The sequence below is a fragment of the Notamacropus eugenii genome, chromosome 6, assembly GCF_028372415.1.
Source record: "Notamacropus eugenii isolate mMacEug1 chromosome 6, mMacEug1.pri_v2, whole genome shotgun sequence".
Lineage (NCBI taxonomy): Eukaryota > Metazoa > Chordata > Mammalia > Diprotodontia > Macropodidae > Notamacropus > Notamacropus eugenii.
The window spans coordinates 142,549,855-142,566,850 of NC_092877.1; the positions used below are offsets into that span (position 1 = coordinate 142,549,855).

Consider the following 16,996-nt stretch of genomic DNA (forward strand, 5'->3'; position numbering starts at 1 on the left):
TTCACTTTTGTATCTCCTTTTCCACTTAGCGTATTCTACTTTTTAAGGAATTGTTTTCTCCACTGGAGGTTTTTTCCCTATTTGGCCAATGGTATTTTTTAAGGAATTGTTTTATTCAGTCAATTTTTGTCCTTCCTTTTCCAAGCTGGTGACTGTCTTGCATAACTCTCATTTCTTTTCCCAGTTTTTCTTTCTCTCTTATTTGATTTTAAAAATCCTTCTTGAACTCTTCCAGCAGGCTTTTTGGGCTTGAAAACAATTCATAGTCTCCCTTGAAACTTCCCATGTAGGCATTTTGACATTGTTTTCTTCTTTTGAGTTTGTATCTTGATCTTCCGTGTCACAATAGTAGCTATCTATGTTCAGGACCCTTTTCTGTGTTTTATTTTTTTGTTCATTTTTAGTCTATTTCATGACTTTTAAAGTTGAACTCTGCTCCTGGGGCACAGTGGCCATCACCCCAAGCTTCCTGTGGGTTGGGCCAGGGTCCTGGTCACTGGCTTTATGCACTGGGGCCTCAGGTGCTGGCAGCTTGCCCATTGCACTGGGGTGGCTCAGACTAATTGGGCCTGTTATGCCAGGATTCCAGGGCTGGAAGTTTGCCTTCTGTGCTGGGGCTGAAAGTCTCACCTGCTATGCCACTAGCTTGTTGAACCAGGACTGCAGGGCCTTGGTTACTGATCTGCGCTGTGGTTAAGTCTCCTGCTGGCTTTCACTGACATTGTCTGTGCTGGGCTGAGCTTCTCCATTTTTACCCAAGTGAGACAGACCTTTTCTGAAGTCCTTCTAAGTTATTTTAAACTGGAAAATTATTTCACTCTGTCCTTTTGTAGCTTCTGTTGCTCCAGCATCCATTCAGAGGCTTGATTGATTCCGGTTTCTGAGGGAAACTGTGGAGAGCTCAAGCAATTTCTCGCTTTTTTCTGCCATCTTGGCACTGCCTCCATGTGTTTAATTTTCTAAGTACACTTGGTTTCCTCCTGACAGAATTCAGATATCCAATACCTGGAACAGTGGCTGCCACACAGGAGGAGCTTAACAGAGGTTTCTTAAATTGAAGAGGGGGACAGAAGGTAGAACACTGTGGAATTCTTTGGGCCTTCCGCCCTTCTCAGGAGATGACCTGCCTGTCCTGACTTCTGCACGTAATCATTCCTGGCAGGAGCAGCCAAGTGGTATAGTGGACCACGTACTCAGGAAGATGTTCAAATCCAAGCTCCGCCACCTGCTAGCTGTGCCACCCTGGACAAGCCACCTCACCTTTGGCCTGTTTCAGGGCTCCTAGGGTACCTTTCTGGGCACTGTTTGGCGATATCTCAGGCTGGAAAGGGCACAACCTTGGGGAGGAAGTCACGTCACCTCTTTAGGAGACAGGGATGACAGGCTGGCAGAACCCACTTGGCAGGCTTTACAGAGCCAAGGAGCTGGCACAAAGCTCTCATTCATGTCTGGGAGCACTCCTAATCTAGGGTGATACGTACACATCACACACGTACATGTATGTGCACATACATGTACACACAAATATAATACATGTATAGGCATGCGTGTATACATATATAGAGATCCACACAGACACACAGAACACTATAACCCATATCACTCCCACACGTGAACGAGCGCTATGCCAACTCATCGATCTGCCAGGTGGGCACACCAATGCCCCCGCTGCCGCCTCGCCGGGGGAGGGGCACCGACCAGCGAGGTCCCGTGAGGCCTTGCGGCTGGTCACTCGCAGATGAACTCAGGCCCCAGGATCTGATTGGACTCTTAAGCGGTTAGCAGCGAGAGGCAAGGATAAAGTACCCCACTGATTTCCCGCAGTCTCCCAGGCCCGCCCCCGCACAGCCTTCCTTCCCCTCTTTCTCGCCCACTAAGGAACGGACTCCCTCAAACTATTTGTCTCGCCCAGGTCCCCGCCCCCAACCCTCTAAAGTGTCAGAGGCGCGAGCTGCTTTCTGCGCATGCGCACGTCTCGGTTTCCCACAAGCCACGTCCGCAGGGACCGAGGCCACGCCTCTTTCGCCTCGCCCTCCGGCCTTTCGCGCCGTTCAGTGGCCGTCCGCGGGCTGGTTTCCCTGTCCCGCCCCCTCACCCCCATGCGGAAAGGAACTTCTAGGTGGAGGGGGCGACTGCGCCTGCGCCGGAGCCTGCACCTGAGCGGAGGGGCGGGGCGGAAGAGGCGTGGCTTCGGCGTCTGTGACAGCCGTCCCGTGTGAGTAAGGGGGGCCGGCGGTGCGAGGGCTCTTCTGGCCTCAGGGGCCGCCCTTGCCCCGTCGGAGGTGGCGGTGCGGCTCTCTGCGGCTCTGGCCTGCGGATGGGCTCGGGCCGGGGAGGGAGAGGGCCTCTGGGCCGCGCCCTCCTGGAGACCCGGACGGGGTGGGGGGGGAGGAAGGGGTGCGCGTGCGCGTTCCCAGAGGCTGGGGAGAGGGAAGGAGGGGGATGGGGGAGAGGGGGAAAGGGAAGAGGAAGTCGGGCCAAGGTGAGGTCAGGCCTGTACGTGCGGAGGGGACGCTTAACCGGCTAAACTCCCTTGGACAGACTCGGAGCTTCCTCCCGGGAGCCTTGGGCCCCGTGGGCCGGCCCTGCGGCCTCCGGATTCGGTGCCCTTGGCCTTGGCCTTAGCCCTGGGCCGGGGATGGGGGCGGGGGCCGGGCCGAGGGGGTGGCGTGGAAGAGCTCAGGGAACGCGACCGGGAGCCGGGGACGGGGACAGGGACCTGGCCCAGGCACACGGCCGTGTGTGTGTGTGTGTGTGTGTGTGTGTGTGTGTGTGTGTGTGTGTGTGTGTGTGTGTGTGTGTGTGTGTGGCAGGCCTGGAACCCAAGGCCGCGTCCCCGTTTGTGTATGTAGTTGTCTACACTTCTGGCGCTTTACCGCCCTCAGCGCGCTTTGTTCAGTATTTCACATACACCTTAACCCTTTTATTACATCATGTTCTATTACATTATTACATTATATTATGTATTACCATCCTTGTTTTACATCCGAGCAGTCAGTGGTCGTCCTCCGCATTATTCCTGCTTTACCGGTGAGGAAGCAGGCTTGCAGGGAGTCAGGGCTCCGATTGAGACCCTGTCCATCTGTCCGTCGGTGTCCGCTTGTCGCCCCAGTCCTGGGCGTTAAAGACAAGCAGCACCGTCCGGGCCTTCGCCGGAGCTTACCTTTTACCGGAGGGAGCCGCACGTACTGCTACCTGTGGGTACAAAGTACGCGTGCGGAGTAAATCCGCGGAGCCCGTGCGTGGGCCCTGCAGCCGGGCGGTCCGGGAAGGCTTCCTGCAGGAGGGACCGCGTGGCTGCGCCCAGAAAGAACCTGGGGGTTCCGAGAGGCTGGAGGCAGGAAGCTGCGCTGGGATTGTAAAAGGAGTGGTGGTTGTTACGGTGCCTCGGCCGGGGCTGCCCCTGGTGACCCCCGCTGGGGTCTTCTTGGCAAGGGTCTCCTTGAACTCCAGCTCATTTGACAGATGAGGAAACTGAGGCAAGCTGGACTGTATGCCCAGGTCATACAGCTAGTAAGTTGTTGAGGAAATCTGACAGCTGTTGGGAAATGTCAGATTCTCTAGTGTGGTGTGAAAAAAGGAGATGTTAAAGTGGTTAGCATTGGAGGGAAAGCCTCATGACTCCTAGCCCTGCCAGGCAAAGACAGAAATAAAATTGCATATTCCCAAGGAGCCCACACTGTTGAGGGAGACATGTACATATGTAAATAAATATATTAATTTATAGAAAAAATACAAGGCATTTCTTTTTTGTTGGAGGAAGGCATCAGCTGCTGGAAGGATCAGGAAATGTTTCATGTAGAACTGAGATTCTTAATTTTATGTCATAGACCTTTTGGGCAATAATGATGAAACTTCCAAACCCCTTCTCGGAAAACTGCTTTATGTTCATAAAATAAAATACATAAGATTACAAAGACAACCTTTGTAAAAAGCAGATGTAAAATGTAAAAAGACTCTGAGTTAAGAACTCCGGATGTGGATTGCACAAGCTGAGTTTTGGAGACAGGCATCTGGAGAGGTAGAAGTGAGGAGGGGCTGCCTTCCAGGCTTGGGAGACAATCAGTGCAAAACCACAGATGGAAGATGGAGTACACTGTGCAAAGGACAGCCAGAAAGCTAGTTTGACTGGATCATAGAGTGGCATAAGAGGAGTAATGTTTAACAGGGTTGGATAGGTAGATACGAAGAGCTTTGAAAGGCAGAGCATTGTTTAGTAGCAATAAAAAGCCATTGGAGATTATCGAGGAAGAGAATGACATGATCAGACCAATGCTTTAGGAATACATATGTACTTACAGATGTGTGTACTTAATACATGTATGTAAAACCAATATAGTTTCTATTATTACTGTTGTATATTGTGACATGGTTAAAATATAGCCAACTTATATTGGCTTTTTAAAAAAGTCACATTTTTATTCAAAACTTCAGGAGATTATTAAGAGTAAAGTACATTAAATGTAGAAAGATTATTCTATAAAGTGGAAAAAAAATATGGTAAATAGTAGTTTTGTTGTATCAGGCAGTTTATCTTTAAATCACAGGTGGATTAGCATTCAGAAATGATAACACATGGTGTAAAATCATATTACCTTTGTGGATACTGCAGTTCTGTAATCATTGACCTCATGTATTGATTTTGGAAATTCCATACACATTTTCATGCTTGAGTAGTTATTGAAATTGAGAAGATTCAGTGGATCAGTTTTAGTTATATATTACAGAAAGGCCCTAGCTGTTGACAAGCAAGTTTTTAAGAGAGAAATACAAATCCGTACATTGGCATGGAATTAACAAGTTTAAAAATATGCCTTTACTAGAAAAGCTAGAAAAATGTAAGCTTTAAAAACATCAGTTCTGTGCTTACTCTGTATGATGAAGGCATCAGCCCTTGTAAAACTGTGGAGGATGTGAATCTTTAAAAACAGACTCCCTCTCCCAACCAATAGAGTACTGTTGTTTAAGAGTGCTATTTACTAGATGAAACAAACGAAGGGGAATTTCTATCTTGACTTATACTTGATTTCACTTAAATTTAAGGGAGCTTTTGTCTACCACTTGTAAAATGATCCCAGTTTCTTTAGTGAATGTGAAAACAAGTTGAAATGTTTTGATTTTATAACTGGTAGAGTTTTTCTGACTTTAAGTAAAAAGACAAGATGCTAATTTGTATAACAGTTGTGAAATCTTCTGCAATTCTGATGATCCCACCAGTAATGCCCTACCTGTAACCTATACGTTAAGATCTAAAATTTGGAAAGGTAATACTGAAGTATCTTCTTTCTTTTATGGACTTCTTTTAAGCTGATTTTGACTATGTTAAGAATTCTTGGATATTTGTGCATAAACTATTATTTATGAATTATGTAATAAAATGTTAATATCAAAAGGTCATGCAACCTTTTTTTTTTAAAATGCCAGCTGCCAACATGTGATGAGAGGATGTAAATTAATTCTTATATAGTTTATTATATTACAGTTAAGAAAGTAGTTTTTTTCCTCCTCCAATTTATATACTATATTTCAAATCTAAACTGTGGAAAGGGTTTTGAACTTGGAATCCTATCTTTTGAGTTCACATCTCAGTTTTACTACTTACTACTTCTGGACCTTGGATGAGTCATTGAACTCTTTTTGAGCCTCAGTTTCTTTATTTGTAAAATTGAAGGAGATAGAGACGAGATTAGAGAGATACTAAATTGAGACTAGATGATAGTTAAGGTACCTCCCAGCTCTAAGTCATTGATCCTAGGATTCCTTTTAGTGTTTTGTAACTCTTAAAACTACATATAAGTGAATAACCATTTATGAATATGAAATGATGTTTGGAAGGGGGGTGGGCTAGTTATGTGGCAAGAGCAAGGGATAATGAAAGAAAAGCACATATATTCCATTGGTATCCATATAATTCCAAGAGATCTAGAAGAAAGCCTCTTTTTGGAGTGTATGCAGGAGAACATGAATAGGAGTCATATGGATGGGTTGTAATCTTAATTATTGAAGGAAATATGCAAATTGATGAACTCACAGATTCCCCCTCACCTCTCCACCTACATGAAGCAATTCCTCATCTCCATTCTACAAATCTGTTCATCCAACTATGAATGTTTCTGTCACTAAAAACCTAGTATGTGTTACATTTACTTTCTTTATATTTTTAAATATACTTACACATATACTTCTTATCTTCTCTATTAGAATGTAAAATCCTTGAGAATAGGTAGTGGTTCATTCTTTGTGTAGCTCATAGTAGATTTTTTACTAAATGCTTATTGGTTGATTAATTAATTCATTGAAGTGTCAAAGTTTCAATATCGTATGCCATACTCAGTCACACAGTGTCTGAAAAGCATAGAGAATACAAGCTCCTAGTGTGTTTATTGTTTATTGATTATAACAAAATATTTGGTTTAGTAGGGCAAAATGCTGTTTTAAAGACTTTTTCTACAAGATGTGTGCCATATACCTATTAAAATTCTACAACATTCCTTGAAAGATGCAACAACAGAACTTTGTTTAGTAACTCTTTGATTATTAATATGAAATGAGGTATAAAACAGGGAGACATGACTGACTAGAAATTTTTGCTACTGTCAAGGAAAATGTTCAGTGAAGAGCCCAAATAGAAGAAGGATTCTCAGTGGATTGTGAAAGCCTTCATATTCTCCTGTTTATGGATGACATTGTATGGCATCAAACCCTAGAATACTGCAGAGCTTTCTAGATGAGATCCGTAGTCACTCAAGGAAGTTTGGCCTTACTCTCCACAGAGGAAAAAAAGGAAATAAGCCTGTTGTTCAGAACATGAAAGGAAGTTAGATGAATGATCCTTCGAGCTGGTCCATCATAGCTGTAGATTCTGAAGGGGCCTTAGAGGCCATCTAATCCAGACACCCTCATTTTATACAAAGAGGAAACCAGCGACTAATATTGAGTGATTTACCCAAGGCCATAGAATAACATAGCTAGGATTTGAACTCAAGTCTTCTGACTCAACATTTGGCATTATTTCCACTGTAGCACTTATATCTCAGTATAGGTGGATGCTCAGTGGGCTCCAAAGTTAAATAAGACCAGAATATGTTGGGCAGTGCTTTTAATCATCTAAAGATTCTGAAACAAAGCCCCATGTTTTAAAAACCAGTACTCCTCTAGTGATGTTATATGGCTATAAGTCAGAATACCACAGTTTGTAAAAGATTAATGTTCTGGGTCTCTACCCAAAGGCCACTGGAGAGAGATGCATGGTGGATGCGACTAGACTGCAACATATTAGCAATAATAAGTTGTGCATCAAAAGCAATATAAAAGATATAAAAGACATTAATGACCAGAAGAAGAGGTGAGCTGCTCAAAATAGTGAGAGCAAGGGATAACAAATGACCAGACTGTGTGCTTCATTGGTACCAGCATCATGTCAAGAAATCTAGAAGAACGTTCTTAGCTTGATACAGATACTAGGTTCATAAGATAAAAAGACATAGGTGGTTGTGATCTGTACCATTTGAGGGAGAACCCTTCCATCATTGAACTCACAGATTCATAAAAGTATTGTAGTTTCCATCCTGGCATTGTATATATCACTCATGAATAGAGAAACTACAACCAGGGAAGTGTAGGAAGTTCTGGAGGGTAGAAATGGAGTGCAATGAGATATGTAGAACTCATTTCTACTCTTGTGCTTTTTATTCTGTTTTCTGATATAATTAAAATTCTTTGGTGGCAGCTAGGTGCTACAATGGATGGTGTGCCAGGCCTCGAGCCACAAAGACATCTCTTCCCAATTTCAGATCTGTTTTGCTTCAGTTCCTCATCTGTAAAATGAGCTGGAGAAGAAGATGGCAAACCATTCCGTTGTTTCTGCCAAGAAAACGCCAAATGAGGTCAGGAAGAGTCAGACATGACTGAAATGACTGAATAATTCCCAGAAGGAACAGAGAGCCCCAGTGAGATGAAATAAAGTTTGTAGCTTCTTATTGACTAAATGGACATTATGTTGTATCTGGTATCTTTGTAGTTTTGTCTGACTACTAAATAAATTTAAGCGTTGTCTCAAATGGGGCCAGAATGCTTGGTGTCCAGGAAGTAGAAGGAAGAACCTGGAGTTAAGTCAAAAAATAAAATAAGGAATTTTTTTGTATTCTCATTCCTCACATATATGCAGTTTGTCATTGTATTTAATCATAGGGGATTAGCTATGGGATCAAACTGAATTTTCTTCAAGTAAGTATGGAAAGCAAAGAGAATTTTTCTGTGATATGTGATATGCTTATGTTTTTGCTGTGTAATACCTATGTGTGTCTAAAATTCTATTGTAGGGTGCCAGGCAAGTTTTGGCCGCTGCCGTCATGTCCCTGGTGGCAGGGGTGATTAGGCGTCTGGATGAAAAGGTCGTGAACCGCATCGCCGCCGGGGAGGTCATCCAGCGTCCTGCCAACGCCATCAAGGAAATGATAGAGAACTGTTTGGATGCCAAAGCCACAAGTATTCAGGTGACTGTTAAAGAGGGAGGCCTCAAACTGATTCAGATTCAAGACAATGGTACTGGAATTCGGAAAGAAGACCTGGATATTGTGTGTGAGCGGTTCACTACAAGTAAGCTGCAGTCATTTGAAGATCTAGCTTGCATTTCTACCTATGGTTTTCGGGGGGAGGCCTTGGCTAGCATAAGCCACGTGGCTCATGTGACTGTGACTACAAAGACAGCGGACACCAAGTGTGCATACAGAGCAAGCTACTCAGATGGAAAACTCAAAGCACCTCCTAAGCCATGTGCAGGAAACCAGGGGACACAGATCACAGTTGAAGATCTTTTTTACAACATAGCCACAAGGAGAAAAGCTTTAAAAAATCCCAGTGAAGAGTACGGGAAAATCTTAGAAGTTGTTGGCAGGTATTCCATACACAATTCTGGCATCAGCTTCTCAGTTAAAAAACAAGGTGAGACAGCGCCTGACATTCGGACACTGCCTAATGCCACCGTGGTGGACAATATTCGATCCATCTTTGGAAATGCCGTTAGCAGAGAACTGATCGAGGTGGGCTGTGATGACCCTGTGCTTGCCTTCAAAATGAAGGGCTACATCTCCAATGCCAACTACTCTGTGAAGAAATGTGTCTTACTACTCTTCATCAACCACCGATTAGTGGAATCCACCGCGTTGAAGAAGGCCGTGGAGAGTGTGTATGCAGCCTACCTGCCCAAGAACACACACCCATTTCTTTACCTGAGCCTGGAAATCGCCCCCCAGAATGTGGATGTCAACGTGCACCCCACCAAGCACGAGGTGCACTTCCTGCATGAGGACAGCATCCTGGAGCGTGTGCAGCAGCACATCGAAGGCCAACTCCTGGGCGCCAACTCCTCGCGTACCTACTTCACACAGACTCTGCTGCCAGGCGTTGCTGGCTTGGTGACTGAGGGGCTGAAATCCACTGCTGGGGCCTCAGCCTTGACCCAGGGAACGAGCGACAAGGTCTGCGCCCATCAGATGGTCCGCACAGATTCCCGTGAGCAGAAGCTTGATTCTTTTCTGCAGCCCGTGAGCAGATCCTCAGCTGGGCACCCCTCAGCCCCAAGCCCTGAACGCCAGCTAGCGGCCGTGGCCAACTGGCCCGATGAGATGGAGGAGCTGCCAGATATTCCTGAGCCATCCACAGAAGTGATGGGGCCACCAGACAATCCAAAGCAAGGGGATGGGCAACCCCACAAAACAGATGGCCACAGGAAGAGGCCAAGGGAAGACTCAGATGTCGAAATGTCGCAGGAGGACATGACAGCAGCCTGCTGCCCAAGGAGGTGGGTGGTCAAGCTCACCAGCGTGTTGACTCTGCAAGAAGAGATTAGCAAGAGAGGCCATGAAGCTCTGCAGGAGATGCTACGCAACCATTCCTTTGTGGGCTGCGTGAGCCCACAGTGGGCCTTGGTCCAGTACCAGACCAAGCTATATCTTGTGAACACCACCAAACTCAGTGAAGAACTCTTCTACCAGATACTCATCTATGACTTTGCCAATTTTGGGGTGTTAAGATTATCGGAGCCAGCACCCCTGTACGACCTGGCCATGCTTGCTTTGGACCATCCAGAGAGTGGCTGGACAGAGGAAGATGGCCCAAAGGAGGGGCTTGCGGAGTACATTGTTGAATTTCTGAAGAAGAAGGCCGAAATGCTTGCAGACTACTTCTCCCTGGAAATAGATGAGGAAGGAAACCTGATTGGATTGCCTCTTCTGATTGACAATTATGTCCCCCCATTAGAGGGGCTTCCCATGTTCGTCCTTCGGTTGGCCACTGAGGTAAACTGGGATGAAGAAAAGGAATGTTTTCAAAGCCTCAGTAAAGAGTGTGCGATGTTTTACTCCATCAGGAAGCAGTATGTAGTGGAGGAGTCCACTCTCTCTGGCCAAGACAGCGAAGAATGTGAATCCCCTTCGGTCTCCTGGAAGTGGACGGTGGAGCACATACTCTACAAAGCCTTCCGGTCACACCTCTTACCTCCTCAATGTTTCTCTGAGGATGGTAGCATCCTGCAACTTGCCAATCTGCCAGATCTCTATAAAGTGTTTGAGAGGTGCTGAAGTTTCACTTGGAATAGGTTGGGGATCGTCTGTCCAGCCCTTGCAGTGAGTGGCTAGCAACTTCAGAATCAGGGTGGGGTTGAGTGCTGGTTACCTCAACATGATAACCTTTCCAGTCCCCATGACAGCAGCCCCCCCCCCCCCATTAAAATAGTTGTCCTCAAAAAATAAATAAATAAATAAATTCTTTTGTAGTGAGAAAGTGAAAGGGTTGGAGGAGGAGCCCATTTCTATTCTTTAGGCTATCAGTGGAAATTAAAGTGATCCTTGAAAGAGAGGAAGATATGCTTCAAGGCAGAAACAACAACAAGGATATACAGAGAAAGGAAGGAATTCTCATCAGTATTTGGGGATTGGAAGTTGGCAGAGAAGGAAGGGAAGGTCCATTGGACATAGAATAGGTATAAAATATAGATAGTATTTGCAGAAGGGGGAACTAGACTATCCTTGGAGGAAGCAGCTTTGTTGGGCTGTAGGCAATGTTGATGACCGTCAGGTAAGAGGTCATTCAGTAATAGAGGAAAAGCTGAGTATTGGTGGGTGGGTGGCTCCTTGTGAAGAGTGCCAAGGCAGCTGTTTGTAGACCAGATAGAAACAGCAGAGATCTTCTGTTGAACCAGGATGTGCATCTGGACTGTAACGGAGAGCATTCTGAGAATTGTCAAACCTGGTGACCATTACCTACTTCTTAGGATTCATGTGGGAACAAATGGAACCTAAAACATATGGCTTAGCATTGTAAAGAACTGGGCAAAAACTAAGGCCCTTGGAACACAGATGATGTTTTTATCAATTCTACTGGTTGATGGTAGAGGATTCAGAAAAGAGGCAGATTTGGGAAATGAACAACTGGCTAAGAAGAGGGTGTGTGGGAACTAGATTTGGATTTTTGAGCCATAGCTTAAACTGTTGGAAAGGTTAGGGAGGGTGTATACCTAACCAAAGTCAGTAAAATGTATTTATCTGAAGTCTTGAAAACCTAATTAAGAGGTCTTTCAAATGAAAATGAAGGAGGAAGGAGAAAACTACTCACAAAGATCTGATAAGCTTAGTACCAAGGAACAACAGGTCCAGTGTTATTAGGAAGAAGAAAGGTACGGGAGCTAATAGATAGTATCTAAGAAGAGAGCTTGGCATATCTTTATACAAGTGCACACAAAGTATTGGAAATAAGTAGGGAGAATTAGAGATTAATACAAGGAGGCAAATTTGATGTCAAGAAAATTTAGTGGATTTAAATTTGAGACTGGCATTTTACTCTGGAAGGGTATAACTTATTCGGAAGGAACAGAATATGTAAAAAATGTCAGTGGCATCATATGTTAATAGCTAAAATTTATATAATTCTTTGAGGTTTGCAAAATAATTTACATACATTATTACATACGTTATTTGATTTACTACTTCCTACTTTATAAGGAAATCTAGGATCCTGAGTGGTAGGGGGGGTGGGTGGGAGGACAGAGAGCATTTGGGTGAAGAATAGTAAATTAGAAAAATATTGTAGGTATATGCTACAGACGACTTGTACATAAGAAGAAAATATTTGAGGAGACTGGAAAGCATCACATACCTGGCATGGAAGTGCACAATATTGTAATAATGGGAAACTTTACCTATCTTGACATCTTCTGGCACTCTCCCTCTATCAAAAGCAGAGCACCTGGTAAATATGTTTTTAGGTAAACTTGCCTTAAAAGATAATTTCATCCTTTTCTATTCATGTGGGCTGTTACTGTGCCATAAGAAATTAAGAAAAAAGAGAGTTTAGAACTGAGGAAACATCACTTTCAATGACTAACAAATGAAAATAACACTAACTGTGAAACTTGCATTAATTGCATTGACCACTTTTAGTCCCAGGAAATTGAGGAAGAAAAATACACTTGTCTTCATGAGGGGAGACTCAATATAAAAGTCTGCATATATTTTTAGATGTTCTTGCTTTAGTTGAGTTTTGTTTATGTTTTTTGTTGTTACAAGGTAGATTTCATTGTGGAAACTATTGGGAAATGCTTCTGACATTTAGTGAAAGAGGGAAGTAAAAGAAGCAACTCATGGAACTTCTATTCTGGACTTAATTCTAAATAATAAGGAAAAACTGGTTGCTGAAATAGAAATGACAGGAATTTGGAAAACAAGTGACTACTCTATAATAGAGTTTATGATTGAGTAAGAGTGAAAACCTGGACATAGTCTCATGTGAGATTCTGAGAAAGCAAATTTCAAAGTGTTGGGAGAAAGGATAGGTAAGATCCAATAGCCCAATAGTTTGTTTGGGCTGTTGGATATAATGTTGGGTTTGTAACAAAGAAATTTGATATAGAAAATCCTGGAAAGCTCTTAATTAAATTTTGATGATAACTCACTCCAATGAGGAAGGAAAAGGGGAAAACTTTAAAGTGTGTATGAATAGGTAATTCAGCAAAAACTCAGGTAAAGAATATTTATAGATGCATTTTTGTTTTATATCACTTTCATTTCCAAATGTATCGCTCACTATGTTTTTAACCAGGGAGCAACAAAGAATAAAAAAGGAAGAGAGAAATGTGGTTTAGCAAAATTTGTCAACATGTCAGGTACCATACTTGTAGTCAGGGCAAGAGAAGAGGAACTGAGGAAGCTGGCACAAGCGCTCCAGAAGGAGGCCCAGGACTTGACTATATTGCATATGTCTTTTTATGTTGTAAATTGTATTTACCATCCACTGTAAAATCAGTGAACTTCAAAGAAAATAATAATATTCTATCAGTTATTGGCCAGTATAGACTCTAATTAACCAAAAAACTAAGTACATATTAAGAACAAAATATAATTGTATTAATGGAATAATTAACTATTTCTGTTTATAACTCCACATCCATCCATCCATCTATACATATCTTACATTTAGTGCGTGCACATTTCTGACCAATGACTTGTGAACTTGTGCCATGAACTGATCATCTTCAGGTATTTCTGACTGTATTAGAACATTTGCTTCTGGGCTTTGACAGTATGACACAGCAATCTCATGCATGCTGACAGCTTTCCTGAATCATTTGTTTTTAATGTACAGCTTTTTATGAACAAAGTTGCAATTTGGGAACTTGGGATACAATTTTATTTTGTTTTGATAAAATAAAATGTCAGTATCTAAAATAATATGAGAGGATAGTATTTTACATTAATAAAACATCTTTGATAAAAATTTTTTCTTAATTAAAAGATTATATCTCCATTGTATGTACAGCATATGCAGTTTCTTTTGAAAATATTTCTGATTGTATTTTCTCTTCATTTTCAAATAAGATTATGTCAAAATTGTAAAAATTACTTATTTAAAATTCTAGTGAAACACAAAAGGAAGTGGCATTTTTGAGTAGTCTTAAATATACAAGTATTTAATAAAAATTGTGTTGTACAAATTTAATTGCATTTAATATGTACAAATATGCATCATATTTAATTATACAGTGGTTGCAATTTGAGAGGATACATTTCCTTTTCCATTTAATAGCTCTATCATTTTGGGCAAGTCACTTAATCTCTCAGGGCCTCAGTTTCTCCATTTTAGAAATGAGAATGTTGGTCTAGAGCCGACCTGCAGTAAGTAGGGGCCAAAATTAAAACAGGCTAAACTTCTTCAGACTGCAGGTAGGTTTTTAGTGGCTCACTTTCCAAGTAAGATATAATTAATGATTAAACTATTTCTCAAAAACACTTTTTTATTGAGACATAATCCAGAAACTACAATCAGCAAACTCTTCTTTATGAAGTCACCTTCAGTAGAAGACTTCCCAGCAGCAGAAATTTCTTTAGAAATCTGAAAACTAACCTTAGTAGCTGCCTCATTTTTCTGAGTTTACTTTCTTAAAAAACTGTTGTTCTATACTGAAATTTTTCAATAATTTGAGTACTTTAGTTTGTTTTTTCACTGGTGTTCAATTTGCTCAAGTCAGGATGTTTTGATTTGAAATGATGATGAAGATTGCATTCCTTTGAATGGCTATTCTTGGCAAACAAGGCACAATATTTTGTCTCTTGTCTAAGTAAACAAGTATCTATTTGTCTGCTTTGGATGAAACACTCTACGTTCTGATTCGATCTTCCATTTCTTTTTATCACCCGCTTTACAAAGTCACCCCAGAACCTTTAATGTTAGAACCAAAAAATCTCCCCAGCAACTGGTCACATACAAAGAAATACTGAACTGACTGTCTGACCTTGGAGAAAGTGCCAGACACTCAGTGAGGGTGGGGAAGAAGCCCTTGAGTTGTTGCATATCACATAGCAGGTGTAAGCTGCATTGGCATGTGGCTGCATTCACTTTTTACTTGTTCAGGGCCGGTAATGACTGAAAACACAACGAAAAGATATGACTCTTGCTCCTCTCAGACTAGAAACAGACTGATGGTGGTTAGTTGCTGCACGTCACACGACAAACAGGAGAGAGTGTGCAGTGGCAACCCACCCTCCAAGTTACGTGATGGGCACCATAGTGACCAGTGGAAAGCAGGTTAAGTGGGGCATGGACAAAGCACTGATTACATCTTTACTTTCTTTTGTATCCTTTACATTTTTCATGAAATCCTTTGGCAGGCTGCAAGTAGCCCGTGAGCCGTATGTTGTGTAGGCCTGGCCTAGATGGTTTTAAAAAGTTCCTTGAACTTGTAAATCTTTTATCTAGTTTTCTTCTGAACTAATCAGCAATCATTCATTAAGTGCCTTCTATGTGCCTCCAACTATTGTACTAGGTACGATACAGATACAAAACCAAAACTCCATTTACTGCAATGTGAGTTATAATGATGAAATATATTGTGATTTTTATTTTAAGTTTTTCTTTTGTTTAAAATTTTTTTATGTCTATATGTGCTTTAAGAATAGATGTTTTATTATCCTGTTTCATTTGTATACTAGGAAGGTAATTTTTTTCTTTATTTGGTTCATAAATGCAAATCCTATGTAAAGATTTTTAACTTGTCTGCAGCACCCCCTCCTCTCTCTTTACTTCTCTCCATCACCTGTCACCTCTTTTTCACCTTGATGGTGGCTTTGAAAGTTTCTTTCTCTAGAGCCAAACCTGCACTGTGCATTTCTTTTCATGTTTTCCTCTACCTGTGCAAAGAAGGGAAAGAGGTGCATTGTCTCCATTTTCCTTTGATGCCTAGCTTGGATATTATGGTTAAAGACATTTATGGAATATAGAAGAAAGGCTAAATAACTGAGGAATACAAAGGGATAACATGATCCAATAAAAACAGCAAAAGATCAATGAAAACTCAGAATAAGCAGAAGCTGATAATAAATGTTAAAGGATATGAAAATGGAATTTTTAAATAAATATATTTCTTTTTAGTCGTAACATTCACTTCCATAAGTTTTGAGTTTTCTCAATCCCCCTCCCTTTCCCCCTGCCCCCTCCGCAAGATGACCTGTGGTCCGATATAGGCTTTGCATATGCTTTCTTGTTAAACATATTTTCACACTAGTCATGTTGTATAGAAGATTCAGAATGAATCCAAGAAACCATGAGAAAGAAAAAACTAAACCAAAAAAGGGCAAATAGTATGCTTCGATCTACATTCACACTCCATATTTTTTTCTTTGGATGTGGATGGCATTTTCCATCATGAGTTTTTTGGAGTTTCTTTAGGTCTTTGCACTGCTGAGAAGAGCCAAGTCGATTAAAGTCAGTCATCACACAATGTGGCAGTTACTATGTACGTTGTTCTTCCGGTCCTGCTCACTTCACTCAGCATCAGTTCATATAAGTCTTTCCAGGTTTTTCTGAAGTTTGACTGCTCGTCATTTCTTTTAACATAATAGTATTCCATTACATTCATGTACCACAACCTGTTTAGCCATTCCCCAATTGATGGGCATCCCTTCAATTCTTGGTCACCACAAAAGAAAAAAAACTTCTTTAAATATTTTTGTACATGTGGTCCCTTTCCCATTTTTATGATCTCTTTGGGAGGTAGACACCGAAGTGGTATGACTGGGTCAAAGTGCACAGTTTCATAGCCCTTTGGGCATAGTTCCAAATTGCCCTCCAGAATGGTTGGATCAGTTCACAGTTCCACCAATAATGCATTAGTGTTTCAACTCTCCTACATCTTCTCCAGCATTTATAATTTTCTTCTTTTGTCATGTTAGCCAATCTGATAGGTGTGATGTGGTACCTCAGAGTTGTTTTGATTTACATTTGTCTAATCAATAGTGATTTAGAACAGAAAACAGAATTTTTAAAGGCTATTTTGGGGATTTGAGAAGGATCAGAGAAGAGATAAGACTGCAGCTTGGTGGCAGATAGACTAGTAATGATGGTAAAGCTGAGCTACTTAATCTTATTTTGTGCCTTTTTTCTTTTCTAAGTGAAAATTGTTGGGTTGAGAATAGACCAAAAATAGTAGGGAGTAGAAACCCAAGAT

General features: G+C 41.9%; 1 pseudogene; it reads left to right on the top strand.

Moving 5' to 3' along the window:
* Positions 1-2,143: 2,143 nt before the first annotated feature.
* On the top strand, positions 2,144-10,782 carry LOC140511905 (DNA mismatch repair protein Mlh1 pseudogene; annotated as a pseudogene).
* The last annotated feature ends 6,214 nt before the right edge of the window (positions 10,783-16,996 follow it).